The 20,076-nt window shown below is 45.2% G+C and overlaps 1 protein-coding gene across 6 annotated transcripts in view; it reads left to right on the forward strand.

The window, feature by feature from the left end:
* Positions 1–356: 356 nt before the first annotated feature.
* lrrc31 (leucine rich repeat containing 31) overlaps positions 357–20,076 on the forward strand; it is a 202,708-nt gene continuing 182,988 nt past the window's right edge. For 2 of the 6 annotated variants that reach the window (XM_063045214.1, XM_063045220.1), the window contains exons 1-2: positions 366–493; positions 14,193–14,303. The gene's annotated coding sequence lies outside the window, so the exon portion shown is untranslated. Of the gene's footprint in view, positions 494–14,192; positions 14,304–20,076 lie in introns of all 6 variants that reach the window. The other 4 variants (XM_063045218.1, XM_063045217.1, XM_063045215.1 and 1 more) reach the window with 4 other exon arrangements.

Consider the following 20,076-nt stretch of genomic DNA (forward strand, 5'->3'; position numbering starts at 1 on the left):
GAAGCAAAGTCTTGATAAGATTCGTAAACAAGAGGAATTCTGCAGATACTGGAATTTCAAGCAACACACATAAAAGTTGCTGGTGAACACAGCAGGCCAGGCAGCATCTCTAGGAAGAGGTACAGTCGACGTTTTGGGCAGAGACCCTTAGTCAGGACTAACTGAAGGAAGAGCTAGTAAGAGATTTGAAAATGGGAGGGGGATAAGATTCCAGTGGTTCTGACACAAGTCTAATCACTTGCATCTCTTGAGAAGGGTGCTAGTTTAATTTGGCGTTGATGTAGATTGTTCTCTGCAGGGATCCTTAGGTAATGCGCCTCGTTGCTCAGCGCGCTGCTTCCTGGGAGACACTGCAAGTCCGGAGTCACCTGGGACCGGAAACGAGATCCCAGTCCCGGTCGTAAAATCCTGGTCCCGGTTCGGCTGAAGTTTCGCCCGGGATCTTCGGTTAGAGCTGCTCAGCTTCCTGGGAGAGACGAGAGGAACTAATCCGGTAGGATCGCGCTCCTGATCTGGGTTTCTGATTCACTTTCGTTTAGTTAGTTAAAGAGGGAGAAGGAGGAGTTCCTGCTTGATGTTTAGACAGTGAAGCGTACAGACAGGTTTGTACTCCTGGCTGCCGTTTCCTTCTCGGACCAATCTTGTTCTTTGGGCTGGTGTAAACACTCTGGGCTCCGATTCTCGCTCAGGAATAGCAATTAGCATCGCCAACAAATAGAGTTAGCTGACGACTTGATTTAAAAAAAAAGTTCAGTGCTTTTCTTTCGAATTAGGGACAATACTCCGAGGAGGCACGGACTAGATGGGCCGTTCTGTGCTGTATTTTTCCATGACTATGACTCTGAGGTGTGCCACTTTGTTGTCTCGAATGGAAACCAGCTATTTAAACAAAAAGGTTTGGATGAAAATAACCTGTGGGAGAAGCAAAAGTTAATGAACAGACACCAAATCTGTATCTGAGCCTGAGTCAGAACGTGCAGCGTCCAGTCCCACACCGAAACATGGTTCGGGCCCTTCGGCCCTACTAATCCAGTCCGACTACGGTGCCGGTTCCGAATTGAGTTATAGATCAATTTTTATTGCACAATACTGAAGTAGAAAGTGGAAAATTAGCCAAACAAGAAACAGCCCATCCCGACGCATTTCAAATCATAGTCGGAGACTTTTAAACCCGGCTTTTTTGAAGAAATCCCTGCCCAATTACCGTCAGCATATAACCTGTAGCACTAGAGGTCCCAAGACATTAGACTAAGCTAAGTCCATAAAATAAAGGAGCAGAATTAGACCATTCGGCTCATCGAGTCTGCTCTGCTATTTCATCAAACATAGAAATCTACAGCACATTACAGGCCCTTCGGCCTACAAAGTTGTGCCGACCATCTACTCTAGAAATTGCCCATAATTTCCCTATCGCATAGCCCTCTGTTTTTCTAAGCTCCAGGTAGCTATCTAAGAGTCTCTTAAAAGACCCCATTGTATCTGCCTCTACCACCGTCACTGGGCAGTGCATTCCACACACCCACCACTCTCTGTGTGGAAAAACGTACCTCTGACACCCCCTTTTACCTACTTCCAACCACCTTTAAACTATGTCAACAACAGGAATTCTGCAGATGCTGGAAATTCAAGCAACATACATCAAAGTTGCTGGTGAACGCAGCAGGCCAAGCAGCATCTATAGGAAGAGGCGCAGTCGACGTTTCAGGCCGAGACCCTTCACCTTGTTTTAGCAATTTCAGCCCCGGGAAAAAGCCTCTGGCTATTCACATAAACAATGCCTCTATTCATCTTATACACCTGTATCAGGTCACCTCTCATCCTCCGTTGCTCCAAGGGAAAAAGGCCGAGTTCACTCATCCTATTCTCATTAGGCATGCTCCCCAATCCAGGCAACATCCTTGTAAATCTCCTTTTCATCCTTCCTATGGTTTCCACATCCTTTCAATAGTGAGGTGACCAGAATTGAACACAGATCTCCGAGTGGGGTCTTACTAAGGTCTTGTATAGCTGCAAAATTACCTCATGGCTCTTGAACTTAATCCCCTGGTTGATGAAGGCCAACATGCTATATGTCTTCTTCTTAACAACACTGTCAACCTGAGCAGCAGCTTTGAGTGTCCCATGGACATGGACCCCAAGAACTCGCTGATCCAACACACTGCCAAGAGTCTTAGCATTAATATTATATTCTGTCTTCAAATTTGACCTACCGAAATTAACCACTTCACATTTATCTGGGTTGAAGTCTATCTACCACTTTTCAACCTGATTATGCATCCTGTCAATGTCCCACTGTAACCTCTGCCAACTCTCCAGATTATCCACAACACCCCCATGTTGTGTCATCAGCAAACTTACTAACCCACCCTTCTATTTCCTCATCCAGGGCATTTATAAAAATCACGAAGAGAAGGGGTTCCAGAACAGATCCCTGTGGAATGCCACTGGTTGCCGTCCTCCATGTAGAATACAAACCATCTACACCCACCCTTTGCCTTCTGTGGGCAAGCCAATTCTGGATCCACTAAGCAAGCTCTCCTTGGATCCCATGCCTCCTTACTTTGTAAAGGATCCTTGCATGGGGAATGTTATCAAATGCCTTCTGTAATCCATATACACTACATCCACTCCTCTACCTTCGTCAATGTTTTTTGTTTCATCCTCAAAGAATTCAATCAGGTTCGTAAGACATGACCAGCCCTTAACAAAGCCATGTTGACTATCCTTAATCAGATTATGTCTCTCCAAATGCTCATAAATCCTGCCTCTCAGGATCTTCTCCAACAACTTGCCCACCACTGAAGTAAGACTCACTGGTCTATAATTTCCTGGGTTATCTCTGCTCCCTTTCTTGAACAAGGGAACAATGTTTGCAACCTTGTAATCTGCTGGTACTACTTCTGTCCAGATTAATGATGCAAAGATCATCGCCGGAGGCTCAGCAATCTCCTCCCTCACTTCCCACAGTAGCCTGGGGTACATCTTGTTCGGTCCCAGTGATTTATCTAACTTAATATCTTTCAAAAGCACCAGCGCATCCTCTTTCTCAATGTCTATACACTCAAGCCTTTCAGTCTGCTGTAAGTCATCCCCATAACTGTCAAGGCCCTTTTCCCTGGTGAATACTGAAGCAAAGTATTCATTAAGTACCTCAGCTACCTCCTCCAACTCCATGTACATGTTTCCACTATTGCACCTGATTGGTCCTATTCTCACACTGCTCATCCTCTTGCTCTTCGCATACTTGTAGAATGCCTTGGGGTTTTCCTTAATCCTGCTCACCAAGGCCTTCTCATGGTCCGTTCTAGCTCTCCTAACTTCATTCTTGAGTTCCTTCCTGGCACCCTTGTAATTTTCTAAAGCTTTAATAGTACCTAGTTTTGTAAGCTTTTCTTCTTAACTAGATTTTCTACATCCTTTTTTACACCATGGTTCTTTTACCCTACCATTCTTTCCCTACCTCAATGGAACATACCTCTGCAGAATGCCATGCAAATGTACATTTCTGCCGTGCATTTCCCGAGAGCATCTGCTCCCAATTTATGTTCCCAAGTTCCTGTCGAATAACATCCTATTTCCCAATTAAGTGTTTTCCCAAATTGTCTGCTCCTATATCTCCAGTGTTATGGCAAAGGAGATAAAGTTGTGATCACTAACTCCAAAGTTGTCTCCCACCGAGAGATCTGACACTTGACTAGGTTCACTTCCCAAGACCAGATCAAGTACAGCCTATCCTCTAGTTGGCTTTTCTACATATTGCATCAGGAAACCTTCCTGAACACGCCTAATAAACTCCACCCCATCCAAACTCTTTGCTGTAAGGAGATGCAAGTCAATATTAGGAAAGTTAAAATCACCCATCACAACAAGCTTATTATTATTGAATCGTTCCAGAATCTGCCTCCCTATCTGCTCCTCAATGTCTCTATTACTATTGGAGTGTCTATAAAAAACACCCAAAGTTCTTGCCCCCTTCCTGTTTCTGACTTCCACCCACAATAACTCAGTAGACAATCCCTCCATGAATTCCTCCTTTTCTGCAGCCGTGAGACCTTCCCTGATTAACAATGCCACTCCCCCACCTCTTTTGCCTCCCTCCCTGTCCTTTTTGAAATATCTAAAATCCTACACACCCAGCATCCGTTCCTGCCTTTGAGTTATCCAAGTCTCTGTAATGGCCATAACGTCATAGTTCCACGTATTGATCGGCATTCTAAGTTCATTTGCCTTGCTTATGATACTCCTTGCATTAAAATAGACTCATGTCAAACCATCTGGCTGTGCATTTTTGCTCTATCATCTGTCTGTCCTTCCTCATAAACTACCTGAAAGCTGTTTCTGCTTGTGCACCAACTGTCCCATCCTCTGTCTTTTTGCTTTGATTCCCAGCCCCCTGCAAATCTAGTTTAAACCCTCCCCAAAAGCGTTAGCAAACCTTCCCCCAGGATATTGGTTCCTCTCCAGTTCAGGTGCAACTTGTCCCACTTGTATAGGTCACCCTTTCCCAAGTAAAGGTTCCAATGATGCAAAAACTTGAAACCCTGCCCACTGGACCATCTCCTCAGCTTCTTTCATCTGTGCTATCTTTGTGTTCTGACCTTCCCTAGCTCATGGCACCACGAGTAATTGGGAGATTACTACCATAGAAACCATAGAAAAACTACAGCACAGAAACAGGCCCTTTGGCCCTTCTTGGCTGTGCCGAACCATTTTCTGCCTAGTCCCACTGACCTGCACATGGACCATATCCCTCCATACACCTCCCATCCATGTATCTATCCAATTTATTCTTAAATGTTAAAAAATAACCCACATTTACCACCTTGTCTGGCAGCTCATTCCATACTCCCACCACTCTCTGTGTGAAGAAGCCCCCCCGAATATTCCCTTTAAACTTTTCCCCCCTCACCCTTAACCCTGGTTTTTTTCTCCCCTTGCCTCAGTGGAAAAAGCCTGCTTGCATTCATTCTATCTATACCCATCATAATTTTATATACCTCTATCAAATCTCCCCTCATTCTTCTACGCTCCAGGGAATAAAGTCCTAACCTATTCAACCTTTCTCTGTAACTGAGTTTCTCAAGTCCCAGCAACATCCTTGTAAATCTTCTCTGCACTCTTTCAACCTTATTTATATCCTTCCTATAATTGGAAGGATATAAATAAGGTCCTGCTGTTTAGCCTCCTTCCTAACTCCCTTAACTAACTGTGCAGGACCTCTACCCCTCTCCTGCCTATGTCATTGACTTATTTCTTCCTTTACCTCTATTGGTGTTCACCCATGTTCTCTCCGAATCCTGCGCTCTGGGTGTAACCACCTGCTCAAAAAATCATATCAATTGCTCTGCCTCTTGGTTGATCCTAAGTTTACCAAGCTCCAGCTCGTTAATGTGGTCTTTCAGTAGCTGGAGTTGGCTGCAGTTCCCGCAGGTGTAGTCACCAGGGAAACCATCAGATTCCATGAATTTCCACATCCTACAGGAGGAGCATTCCTCTGCCGTATCTGCCATTCTGCCTGCACTGTGCAATGGGCAACCAAGACCAAATCTTCTAACCTGTTTCTTTGGCCTCGGCCTCTCCTCATCAAAGCCTCGTGAGCCTGGCACTCCTACTTTCATCGCTGGCCTGCCTTCAACAACCATTTCATCATGGTCAATCCATTTCCCTCTCAGCCCCATTCTCCTGACCTCTCCCTGTAACCCTGACTAATCAAGAACCTTTCAACCTCTGTCTTAAATATACTCAATGATTTAGCCTTCACAGCTGCCTGAATTCCACTGATTCACCACTCTCTAGCTAAAGAAATTCCCCCTCATCTCTGTCCAGTGCTGAGGAAGAATGGGCAAAAAGAATGGCAGATGGGATATAACGTTGGGGTATGTATGATAATGCATTTTGGTAAAAGGAATAATAGTGTGTACTATTATCTAAATGGGGAGAAGGTTCAAACATCAGAGGTGCAGAGGGACTTAGGAATCCTCATGCGAAATTAACCTTCAGGGAGTTTACAGGTTGAGTCTGTAGTAAAGCAAGCAAATGCAATGTTAGCACTTATCTAAAGGGAAATAGAATATAAAAGCAAGGAGATAATGCTGAGCCTTTATTAGAGACTAATTAGGATTCACTTGGAGTATTGGAGTTTTGGTCCCCATATCTCAGAGTGGATGTATTGTCATTGGAGAGAATCCAGAGGAGGTTCATGAGGCTGATTCCGAGAATGAAGGGGGTTAACATATGAGGCGCATTTGGCAGGTTTGAGCCTGTACTCACTAGAATTTAGAAGAATTGGGGGTCTCATTGAAACCTATCGCATGTTGAAGGGACTAGATAAGGTGTATGTGGAGAGGATGTTTGCTATGGTGAGGGTATCCAGAAATAGAGGGCAGAGCCTCAAAATTGAGGGGCGACCATCTAGAACAGAGGTAAGGAGGAATCTTTTTTAGGCAGAGAGTAGTAAATGTGGAATGTTCTGCCACAGACTGTGGTGGAGGCCAAATCTGTGCGTATATTTAAGGTGTAAGTTAATCGTTTCCTGATCTGTCAGGGTATCAAAGGATATGGTGAGAAGGTAGGCGTATGGGGTTAAGTGGGATCTGGGATCAGACATGATAGAATGTGGGAGCAGACTTGATGGGCTGAATGGCCTAATTCTGCTCCTATGTCTTATGGTCCAAAGTCCCTCTATTCTGAGGCTGTGTTCTGTGGTTCTCAACTCCCCCACCATAGGAAACATACACTCTGTCGAGGCCTTTCAATTTTCAATGAGATCTCCCCTCTTTCTTCGGAATTTCGCTGAGTATAGGCCCAGAGCCATCAAACGCTGCTCGTGTAATAAGCCTTTCAATCCTGGAATCATTTTTGTGAACCTTCTTTGAACCCTCTCCAAGGACAGCACATCCTTTCTCAGAGCAGAGGCTCAAAGCTGCTCACTCTATCTGTGAGGCTTTACCAGTGCCTTTTAAAGCCTCAACATTACATCCTTGCTTGTACATTCTAGTACTCCATAGAACCAGGACAGAAAACAGGCCATTCGGCCCTTCTAGTCTATGCCGAAACTTTATTCCACAAGCCGTACCACAATCGGGTCTCGTTTACATTCAGTACCGGCCCAAGGCTGCTACACACATCCTCACAAGCAGCTCGAAATGCTGGGTGCACAGACAATGCCCCCATGAACTCCAGGTTCACTAACCAATCATCGTCTTCAGGATAATCACTGGCACTGGTACCCCAAACCTCCAGTGCCATTAATGTTGTCAAGGGTAAATGCTTCAGACACCGGTTGTAAAACAAACTGTAAAACAACCTGATCTGCGCCCGGGTGTCGAGGATGGCTTTAGCATAGCTTCTATCTATCCGTAACCACACATGGGGGCGTGGTCCCTCTAAGCCTTCAGGAATAGGGTCTTTTCTTTTCAGAGGTTCCTTGGTACGTGGCTGGGAATGTGCTCCCCCAGAGACCCCAAACTGTTCCCCCACTGGGCCTCCACTAAGTTTCCCGACACCTCTCTGATCAGCTGAACAACGGAGGGAGAGGCTGATCCCCTGAAATGATCCCCTTGGCACTGCAAGCAAATTAGCTGCCCTCCTAGCCAGAGAAGATACACTGAAAGCTTTTCACCTGCTTTCAGATAACTGGCAGCTGTCACTACGGGGTAATTGAACCTGACAGTTCTAACACCATCAACAGCCCGCCTTCTCAAACTTTCAACCAATCCCTGTTGCTCTCCCTCAACCGAGCACTGCCACTCATCTATCAACTGAGAGATCCGCTCTGCCCACGTCTCGTACACTTCCGCCCCTTTAGGAGTGGACAATATCCCAAAAGCCAGGCGGAGCCTGCCATAGCTGGAACACTTATTCTCAGACACTATCTCTGAATCAGACCACTCTTTCCTCTGTCTCCTAACAGTATGGACAGCCCCTGGTCCCACCACCAACAGCATGCAGTAATAAGCAACAATCCCACAGAGACACATATTACTAACCGCATTCCCACAGAGACACAGCAGCACTGATTTAAACAGGGCAATCACGCAGCACACCATTGAATTCAATCTTGGACAAAGCCCCCAAATGTAGCCCCCCCCGGTAAGCCTCAGGGTTGCTGAACTCGCTTTTGTCCACGGGAAGCAGCCCTCGGCCCCGCCAAACTGGGTAATTAAGCTTGTGTGGATGCTGTGTGATGTACCCCATCCCGCCAAATAACAGACAATACGCCATATACGATTAAATGATTACAATTTATAGATATTACTGGAACTATGTAATTAACAGAGAGAAAATATAAAAGGAAAGGAAAAGGCACCAACCTTATCAAAGTTCAACCTCTTCATGCACAAACAGTTGGAGCTCTAGTAACAGTCCTCCCTTCACCATTCGATTCCCTCTGACCACTTCGACCCGCCGCCTGGGACCAACCACGGTGGTCGACCAGACGCTCCACACGAGTCTGTCTCCGTCTACTCTCCTCGCCGAAGATCCTGGACCTCGGACTCCAACTTGGGGTCCGCCCTGTCGGCTAGCTCACAGCATGGCATCCACTCTCTCTCTCTCCATTGCACCTTCTCCCCCAAAACCCACGCATCACAATAGCTTATAGACACACAAAAAAGAATAACATGTATCCCAATCGGTTAGCAAATGAATACAACTCTTTTTATAACCCAAACAAGCTGCTAGAGAGAGAACTTTCTCAGCAGTTAACATAACAAAGAAGCCATTTTGATTAGCCTACGCAGTAACATAAAAGAAGAAACCCCTTACACATATACGCTATGCCAGTTTCCTGAGTAAATACTGATGCAAAAAAACTGTTTAAGATCTCCCCCATCTCGTGAGGCTCCACACGTAAACAACCACAATGATCTTCTAGGGGACCAATTTTGTTCCTTACTATCCTTTTAATATACTTGTAGAAACCCTTAGTGTTTACCTTCATATTATCTACCAAAGCAACCTCATGTCTTCTTTTTGCCTTCCCGATTTCCTTCTTTAGTATTTTCTTACATTTTGTATACTTTTCAAGTACCTCATTTGTTCTTTGTTGCCTATGCCTGCTATAACCTCTCTTTTTTTCTTAACCAGATCGCCAATATCCCTTGAAAACCAAGGTTCCCTATGCCTGTTAACTTTGCCTTTAATCCTGGCAGAAACATGCAAACTCTGCACTCTCAAAATTTCTCCTTTGAATGCCTTCCACATACTGAACACATCCTTGCCAGAAAACAACTTATCCCAATCGACTCTTCCTAGATCCTTTCTCATCTCCACAAAATTGGCCCTTCTCCAATTTAGAACCTCAACTCGAGGACCAGACCTATCGTTATCCAGAATTAACTTGAAACTAATGACATTATGGTCACTGGACCCAAAATGTTTGCCTACACATACTTCTGTCACCTGATCTGTCTGGTTCCCTAATAGGCGATCAAGTATTGCATCCTCTCTCGTAGGTACCTCTATATATTCAACACCATCCGCCCTGCTCTGCTGGGGGAGAAGCTGGCAGCGATACAGGTGGATGCTTCCCTGGTATCATGGATTCTTGATTACCTGACTGGTAGACCACAGTACGTGTGCTTGCAACACTGTGTGTCCGACAGTGATCAGCAGCACTGGGGCTCCACAGGGGACTGTCTTGTCTCCCTTTCTCTTCACTATTTACACATCGGACTTCAACTACTGCACAGAGTCTTGTCATCTTCAGAAGTTTTCGGATGACTCTGCCATAGTCGGTTGCATCAGCAAGGGAGATGAGGTTCAGTACAGGGCTACGGTAGGAAACTTTGTCACATGGTGTGAGCAGAATTATCTGCAGCTTAATGTGAAAAAGACTAAGGAGCTGGTGGTAGACCTGAGGAGAGCTAAGGTACCGGTGACCCCTGTTTCCATCCAGGGGGTCAGTGTGGACATGGTGGAGGATTACAAATACCTGGGGATACGAATTGATGATAAACTGGACTGGTCTAAGAGCACTGAGGCTGTCTACAAGAAAGGTCAGAGCCGTCTCTATTTCCTGAGGAGACTGAGGTCCTTTAACATCTGCAGGACGATGCTGAGGGTGTTCTACGAGTCTGTGGTGGCCAGTGCTATCATGTTTGCTGTTGTGTGCTGGGGCAGCAGGCTGAGGGTAGCAGACACCAACAGAATCAACAAACTCATTCGTAAGGCCAGTAAGGTTGTGGGGATGGAACTGGACTCTCTCACGGTGGTGTCTGAAAAGAGGATGCTGTCTAAGTTGCATGCCATCTTGGTCAATGTCTCCCATCTACTACATAATGTACTGGGTGGGCACAGGAATACATTCAGCCAGAGACTCATTCCTCCGAGATGCAGCACAGAGCGTCATAGGAAGTCATTCCTGCCTGTGGCCATCAAACTTTACACCTCCTCCCTTGGAGGGTCAGACACCCTGAGCTGATAGGCTGGTCCTGGACTTATTTCATAATTTACATATTACTATTTAACTATTTATGGTTCTATTACTATTTATTATTTATGGTGCAACTGTAACGAAAATCAATTTCCCCCGGGATCCATAAAGTATGACTATGACTATATCGATTTAGAAAACTTTCCTGAACACATTTGACAATTTCCAAGCCATCTTGCCCTTTCACAGTGTGGGAGTCCCAGTCAATATGTGGAAAGTTAAAATCCCCTATTACAACTTCCTGTTTTTTACATCGGTCTGCTATCTCTCTACAGATTTGCTCCTCCAACTCTCTGACTATTGGGCGGTCTATAATACAACCCTATTAGTGTGGTCACACCTTTCCCGTTCCTCAGCTCCACCCATGTGGCCTCTGTAGACAAGCCCTCCAGGCGGTCCTGTCTATGCACAGCTGTGATATTCTCCCTGACTAGTAATGTCACTCCTCCCCCTTTCATCCCTCCCCCTCTGTCACGTCTGAAACAACAGAACCCTGGAACATTAAGCTTCCAGTCCTGCCCCTCCTGCAACCAAGTCTCACTAATAACAATAATGTCGTAATCCCATATGCCAATCCATGTCCTAAGCTCATTTGCCGTACCTACAATACTCCTTGCATTGAAATAGATGCACCTGAGAACATTTCTACTCGCAAAATGAATGCTAACACCGCATTTGCCTTCCTTACCACCGACTTTAAATTAGTGGGAAGACAGAGGATTGGGAAGTCTTTAAAACCTTACAAAAGGAAACCAAGAAGGTCATTAAGAGAGAAAAGATTAACTATGAAAGGAAACTAGCAAATAATATCAAAGAGGATACTAAAAGCTTTTTCAAGTATATAAAGAGTAAAAGACAGGTGAGAGTAGATATAGGACCAATAGAAAATGATACTGGAGAAATTGTAATGGGAGATGAGGAGATGGCAGAAGAACTGAACAAGTATTTTGCATCAGTCTTCACTGAGGAAGACAGCAGGATACCGGACACTCAAGGGCGGCAGGAAAGAGAAGTGTGCGCAGTTACAATTACGGCAGAGAAAGTACTCAGGAAGCTGAATAGGCTAAAGGTCGATAAATCTCCTGGACCAGATGGAATGCACCCTCGTGTTCTGAAGGAAGTAGCTGTGGAGATTGCGGAGGCATTAGCGATGAACTTTCAAAAGTCGATAGATTCTGGCATGGTTCCGGAAGACTGGAAGATTGCAAATGTCACTCCGCTATTTAAGAAGGGGGCAAGGAAGCAAAAAGGAAATGATAGACCTGTTAGCTTGATGTCGGTGGTTGGGAAGTTGTTGGAGTCGATTGTCAAGGATGAGGTTACAGAGTACCTGGAGGCATATGACAAGATAGGCAGAACTCAGCATGGATCCCTTAAAGGAAAATCCTGCCTGACAAACCTATTACAATTTTTTGAGGAAATTACCAGTAGGCTAGACAAAGGAGATGCAGTGGATGTTGTATATTTGGATTTTCAGAAGGCCTTTGACAAGGTGCCACACATGAGGCTACTTAACAAGATAAGAGCCCATGGAATTACGGGAAAGTTACATACGTGGATAGAGCGTTGGCTGATTGGCAGGAAACAGAGTGGGAATAAAGGGATCCTATTCTGGTTGGCTGCCGGTTACCAGTGGTGTTCCACAGGGATCAGTGTTGGGGCCGCTTCTTTTTACATTGTACATCAACGATTTGGATTATGGAATAGATGGCTTTGTGGCTAAGTTTGCTGATGATACGAAGATAGGTGGAGGGGCTGGTCGTGCTGAGGAAACGGAGAGTCTGCAGAGAGACTTGGATAGATTGGAAGAATGGGCAGAGAAGTGGCAAATGAAGTACAATGTTGGAAAGTGTATGGTTATGCACTTTAGCAGAAAAAATAAATGGGCAGAAAAAATAAATTATTTAAATGGGGAAAGAATTCAAAGTTCTGAGATGCAACGGGACTTGGGAGTCCTCGTACAGGATTCCCTTAAAATTAACCTCCAGGTTGAGTCAGTAGTGAAGAAGGCGAATGCAATGTTGGCATTCATTTCTAGAGGAATAGAGTATAGGAGCAGGGATGTGATGTTGAGGCTCTATAAGGTGCTGGTGAGACCTCACTTGGAGCACTGTGGGCAGTTTTGGTCTCCTTATTTAAGAAAGGATGTGCTGACGTTGGAGAGGGTACAGAGAAGATTCACTAGAATGATTCTGGGAATGAGAGCGTTAACATATGAGGAACATTTGTCCGCTCTTGGACTGTATTCCTTGGAGTTTAGAAGAATGAGGGGAGACCTCATAGAAACATTTCGAATGTTAAAAGGCATGGACAGAGTGGATGTGGCAAAGTTGTTTCCCATGATGGGGGAGTCTAGTACGAGAGGGCATGACTTCAGGATTGAAGGGCGCCCTTTCAGAACAGAAATGCGAAGAAATTTTTTTAGTCAGAGGGTGGTGAATCTATGGAATTTGTTGCCACGGGCAGCAGTGGAGGCCAAGTCATTGGATGTTCTTAAGGCAGAGGTTGATGGGTATCTGAGTATCCAGGGCATCAAAGGTTATGGTGAGAAGGCGGGGCAGTGGGACTAAATAGGATAAAATGGATCAGCTCATGATAAAATGGCGGAGCAGACTCGATGGGCCGAATGGCCTACTTCTGCTCCTTTGTCTTATGGCCCTATGGACTTAATCTGCAAATTAACCTTTAGGGCATCCTGCGCAAAGACTCCCAAATCCCTTTGTGAGTCCTGCCACAACCTACAGCCTGTCTGGGACTTGATTTTGGTATTGTCTCTGATATCCTTGATATCATTATGAAGGTCATATCTCGATTTCTTTTAAAGGTCGGGGATCACCTGATTTTAATGCTGCAGTCATTGGCTTCAGTCGGGAATGAATCTTCTGGTTCATCAGTGTGTTTTGGTTGGAACACCCAAATTGTTCTCTGGTATAAAGACGTCGCAAATTTAGAGCATATAGTTCATGCTGAATTGTTGTTTGTCTAGTCCCACGATCTATAGCTGGACAATATTCCTCCACACCCCTTCCATCGATGTACTCATCCAAATTTCTCTTAACTATTGAAATTAAACCCAGATCCACCACTTCCACTGGCAACTCATTCCACACTTGTACCACTCACTGAGTTAAGAAATTCCCCTCAGGCTCTCTTTAGATAGTTTACTTAGAAACAAAGAAAGCTACAGCACATTACAGGCCCTTTAGCCCACAATGTTGTGCCGACCATGTAACCTACTCTAGAAACTGCCTAGAATTTTCCTAGCACATAGCCCTAAGCTTCATGTAACTACCTAAGAGTCTCTTAAAAGACCCTATGTATCTGCCTCTACCACTGTCAGGGCAGTGCATTCCACACACCCACCACTCTCTGTGTGCAAAACTTGCATCTGACATGCCCCTTGTACCTACTTCCAAGCATCTTAAAACTATGCCCCCTTGCGTGAACCACTTTTACACTTATCTGGGTTGAGCTCCATTTGCCACTTCTCAGCCCAGTTCTACATCCTATTGCTGTCATGCTGTAACCTCTAACAACCCTCCAGACTATCCACAACACCCCCAACTTTTACCTTTCACCTTTAACCTATGACATCTAGTTGTGGTACCACCCAATTTCAGTGCAAAAAGTCTGCTTGTTTTTACACTATCTATACATCGCATAATTTTGTATACCTCTTTCAAACCTTTCCTCATTCTCCTGCACTACAGGGAATAAAGTTTCAACCTTTTCAACCAAATGATTTGTGATTCATTAGCAGGAGCAAATAAAAGTAAAGCAGAGTCAAAGCAGAGCAGCCATTGTGTGAGTGGACCAGTGTAGGAGTGGGAACTTGAGGCTTCGGTGAGGAGGCGCAAGTAAGTAGCAGGTAAGGCTTTTGTAGTGGTTGAATAAAAAGTCTCTAAATTACAGCTAATTAAATAAAGTAGGATGCTGAAGTATCAGGTGATGTGCTGGAACTGCATGATGTGGGAGCTGGTGGATCCCATTGTGGTTCTTGGTGACCACATCTGCAGCAAGTGTTGGCTGCTGGAGGAACTCGGGCTCAAAGCTGATGATCTGGAATCTGAGCTTCAAACACTGCGGCACATCGGGGTGGGGTGCGGGGAAGAGTTACTGGGATTCTCAGTGTCAGGAGATAGTTACACCCATTAGCTTAGCTGCCTCAAATTTGGTCTGTGGTTAGGGACAAGAGGGTGTGACTGCAAGTGAGGCAGGTAATGGGATCCAAGAGAGTGCTGGAGGAGCCTCAGCCCTTGAGCTTGTACAACAGGTCTGAGATTTTTGCTCCCTGTGTGGATGAGAGTGGGGCTATAGGAAGGATGAGCAACCTAACTCTGGCACCGTAGTTCAGGGAGCCATTCAAGAGGAGGGAAAGAAGAGAAATGTAGTGGTAATTGGAGATAGTATCGTCAGGGGAATAGACTGTGTTCTGTGTCGCAAAGATAGAGCGTCCCAATGGCTGTGTTGCCTGTCTGGTTCCTGGGTTTGGGACATCTCATCTGACCTGCAGAGGAATTTGCTGTGGGAGGGGAAAGATCAAGTGGTCATGGTCTATGTGGGTACCAGCGACATAGGTAGAATGAGGAAAAAGGTTCTGCTGAAGGAATTTGAGCAGTTAGGGACTAAATTCAAAAGAACCAAAAAGATGGTAATCTTTAGATTACTACCTGAGCCACATGCATATTGGCATAGGGGGAAAGATTGGAGGGAGAAGTGGGTACCAGATTTGGGGAAGGAGGGAGCTGTTCCATTGGTACAGGCTCTACCTGAACTGTGACAGGACCTGGATCCGAGTGAGGCTGTGGATAAGGCTTTAAACTAAACAATAGGGGAGTGGGTTCAACAGTATGGATAACATAAAAGACAGAAGTGTGGATAAGGATAAAGAAAAAGCAAAAGATAAAAAAGAGAAAAGTAAGAGTGGAGTGAAGAAAAGTCAAGTGCAAAAGAGTAAAAGATTACAAGATTTTAAAAACACTCATTAAGGGCACTTAATGTCCTTACACTCATTAAGGGCACTTTATTTGAATGCCCGTAGTATTCGAAACAAGGTCAATGAACTTGTGGCACAAGTCAGCACAAAGTGGCTTGGTTGAAGTTGATAAGGATCTCAGGGTATCCCATTTTGAAGAGTGTTGACCACAGAATTCGTTGAGTGCAGGCTTCATATCCATTGAGATGGGATGTTGGCTGACGTCAGTCGAGCCGAGGTGAACTCCTGTGAGAGATAGTTTGGGTGACTATTTGTTGTTAGATATTCCAAGTCAGGTGAGGATCTTCCCCTTGAGCACCGCAAGGTGTTGATTAACAAGCAGACCCCTCCACCTCTGGTCAACTGAGAAGCTCTCCTGTACCAGTAGTGCCCTCTGTTTCCACATTTCCAACATGAACCTGTGCTGCTCTGTAATAAAATAAGAGGTTAATGGTTGAAACTCATGTTTAACTTGCAGTGAGAAGTTAGAAACATAGAAACACCTACAACACAATACAGGCCCTTCAGTCCACAATGTTGTGCCGAACATGTTCTTGTAGGCATCGTTAGTCTCATGAGACGATGGATTTGCGCCTTGGTAGGTTTCCAGGGCGCAGGCCTGGGCAAGGTTGTATGGAAGACCAGCAGTTGCCCATGCTGCAAGTCTCCCCTCTCCATGCCACCGATGTTGTCCAAGGGAAGGGCATTAGAACCCATACAGCTTGGCACCAGTATTGTCGCAGAGCAATGTGTGGTTAAGTGTCTTGCTCAAGGATACACACGCTGCCTCAGCCAAGGCTCAAACTAGCGACCTTCAAATCACTAGACGAACGCCTTAACCACTTGGCCACGCGCCAACACATGTACTTACTTTAGAAATTACCATGGGTTACCCATAGCCTTCTATTTTTCTAAGCTCCATGAACCTATGCAAGAGTCTCTTAAAAGACCCCATTGTTGCTGGCAGCCCATTCCACGCACTCACCACTCTCTGCATAAAGAAAACTTACTCCTGACATCTCCTCTGTACCTACTTCTAAGCACCTTAAAACTATGTCCTCTCATGTTAGTCATTTCAGCCCTGGGAAAAAGCCTCTTACTATCCACACGATCAGTGCCTCTCATCATCTTGTACACCTCATCAGGTCACCTCTCATCCTCCGTTGCTCCAAGGGAAAAAGGCAGAGTTTACTCAACCTGTTCTTGTAATGCATGCTTCCCAATCCAGACAACATCACTACAAGTTAAATCTCCTCTGCACCCTTTCAATGGTTTCCACATCCTTCCTGTACTGAGGTGACCAGAACTGAGCACAGTACTCCAAGTGGGGTCTGACCAGGGTCCTATATAGCTGTAACATTACCTCTTGGCTTTTGAACTCAATCCCACGATTGATGAAGGCCAATGTACCGTACGCCGCCTTAGCCACAGAGTCAACCTGCGCAGCAGCTTTGAGTGTCTTATGGACTCGGACCCCAAGATCCCTCTGATCCTCCACACTGTCAAGAGTCTTACCATTTATGCTATATTCTGCCATCATATTTGACCTACTGAAATAAACCACCTCACCACTTCACACTTACCTGGGTTGAACTCCATCTGCCACTTCTCAGCCCAGTTTTGCATCCTATTAATGTCCTGCTATAAACTCTGACAGCCCTCCACACTATCCACAACACCCCCAACTTCATCAGAAAATTTACTAATTCTTCCCTCCACTTCCCTCGTCCAGGTCATTTATAAAAATCATGAAGGGAAGGGGTCCCAGAACAGATCCCTGAGGCACACCACTGGTCACCAACCTCCATACCGAATATGACCTATCTACAACCACACTTTGCTTTCTGTGTGCAAGCCAGTTCTGGATCCCCAAAGCAATGTCCCCTTGGATCTCATGCCTCCTTACTTTCTCAATAAGCCTTGCATGGAGTACCTTATTAAATGCCTTGCTGAAATCCATATACACTACATCTACTGCTCTACCTTCATCAATGTGTTTAGTCACATCCTCAAAAAATTCAGTCAGGCTTGTAAGGCATGACCTGCTTTTGACAAAGCCATGCTGACTATTCCTAATCATATTATGCCTCTCCAAATGTTCATAAATCCTGCCTCTCAGGATCTTCTCCATTAACTTGCCAACCTCTGAAGTGAGACTCACTGATCTATAATTTCCTGGGCTATCTCTACTCCCTTTCTGCAATCTGCAACCCTCCAATCCTCTAAAACCTCTCTGTCCCCATTGATACTGCAAAGATCATTGCCAGCAGCTCAACAATCTCCTCCCTCGCCTCCCCCAGTAGTCTGGGGTACATCTCATCCGGTCCCAAAGACTTATCCAACTTGATGCTTTCCAAAATCTCCGCCACATTTTCTTCCTTAATGTCTATATACTCAAGCTTTTCAGTCCACTGTGTCATCCCTACAATCGCCAAGGTCCTTTTCTGTAGTGTATACTGAAGCAAGGTATTCATGAGGTACCTCTGCTATCTCCTGCGGTTCCATACATACTTTTCCACTGTCACACTTGATAGGTCCTATTCTGACACATCTTATCCTCTTGTTCTTCACATACTTGTAGAATGCCTCAGGGTTTTCTTTAATTCTGCTCACCAAGGCCTTCTCATGGCTACCTCTAGTTCTTATGATTGTTTTTAAAATAATTTCCTTCCATCTTGTGCCTTGTCTCCCTGCAGTACTCTATAATTATGACCATCAGATATAGGAGCAGAATTAGGCCATTTGGCCCAACGAATCTGCTCAGCCACTTCATCATGGCTGATCCAATGTTCCTCTCAGGCTCAGTCTCTTGCCTTCTTCCTGAAACCTTTCATACTTTGACAGATCAAGAATTTATCAACCTCTGCCTTAAATATAATGAAAGACTTGCCCTCCACGGTTGCCTGTGGCAAAGAGTTCCATAGATTCAACACCCTCTGACTAAAGAAATTCTCCTTCATCTCCCTTCTAAAACGACACCCTTCTATTCTGAGGCTGTGTCCTCTGGTCTTTAGACTCTCCCACCATAGGAAACAGTCTCTCCACATCCACCCTATCAAGGCCTTTCAGCATTTGATAGGTTTCAATGAGGTTACCCCTCATTCTTCTGAATTCTGGTGAATCAGGCCCAGAGCCATCAAACACTCTTCACATGACAAACCATTCAATCCTGGAATCAGCTTCATGAACCTTCTCCAGTTTCATAGAAACATAGAAACATAGAAAATAGGTGCAGGAGTAGGCCATTCGGCCCTTCGAGCCTGCACCGCCATTTATTATGATCATGGCTGATCATCCAACTCAGAACCCAGCCTTCCCTCCATACCCCGTGACCCCTGTAGCCACAAGGGCCATATCTAACTTCCTTTTAAACATAGCTAATGAACTGGCCTCAACAGTTTGCTGTGGCAGAGAATTCCACAGATTCACCACTCTCTGTGTGAAGAAGTTTTTCCTAACCTCGGTCCTAAAAGGCTTCCCCTCTATCCTCAAACTGTGACCCCTCGTTCTAGACCTCCCCAACATCGGGAACAATCTTCCCGCATCTAGCCTGTCCAATCCCTTTAGGATCTTATACGTTTCAATCAGATCCCCCCTCAATCTTCTAAATTCCAACGAGTACAAGCCCAGTTCATCCAGTCTTTCTTCATATGAAAGACCTGCCATCCCAGGAATCAATCTGGTGAACCTTCTTTGTACTCCCTCTATGGCAAGGATGTCTTTCCTCAGATTAGGGGACCAAAACTGCACACAATACTCCAGGTGTGGTCTCACCAAGGCCTTGTACAACTGCAGTAGTACCTCCCTGCTCCTGTACTCGAATCCTCTCGCTATAAATGCCAGCATACCGTTCGCCTTTTTCACCGCCTGCTGTACCTGCATGCCCACTTTCAATGACTGGTGTATAATGACACCCAGGTCTCGTTGCACCTCCCCTTTTCCTAATCGGCCACCATTCAGATAATAATCTGTTTTCCTATTTTTGCCACCAAAGTGGATAACTTCACATTTATCCACATTAAATTGCATCTGCCATGAGTTTGCCCACTCACCCAACCTATCCAAGTCACCCTGCATCCTCTTAGCATCCTCCTCACTGCTAACACTGCCACCCAGCTTCGTGTCATCCACAAACTTGGAGATGCTGCATTTAATTCCCTCATCCAAGTCATTAATATATATTGTAAACAACTGGGGTCCCAGCACTGAGCCTTGCGGTACCCCACTAGTCACCGCCTGCCATTCTGAAAAGGTCCCGTTTATTCCCACTCTTTGCTTCCTGTCTGCTAACCAATTCTCCACCCACACCAATACCTTACCCCCAATACCATGTGCTTTAAGTTTGCACACTAATCTCCTGTGTGGGACCTTGTCAAAAGCCTTTTGAAAATCCAAATATACCACATCCACTGGTTCTCCCCTATCCACTCTACTAGTTACATCCTCAAAAAATTCTATGAGATTCGTCAGACATGATTTTCCTTTCACAAATCCATGCTGACTTTGTCCGATCATTTCACCGCTTTCCAAATGTGCTGTTATCACATCCTTGATAACTGACTCCAGCAGTTTCCCCACCACCGACGTTAGGCTAACCGGCCTATAATTCCCCGGTTTCTCTCTCCCTCCTTTTTTAAAAAGTGGGGTTACATTAGCCACCCTCCAA

Source organism: Mobula hypostoma, chromosome 4, assembly GCF_963921235.1.
Source record: "Mobula hypostoma chromosome 4, sMobHyp1.1, whole genome shotgun sequence".
Classification (NCBI taxonomy): Eukaryota; Metazoa; Chordata; class Chondrichthyes; order Myliobatiformes; family Myliobatidae; genus Mobula; species Mobula hypostoma.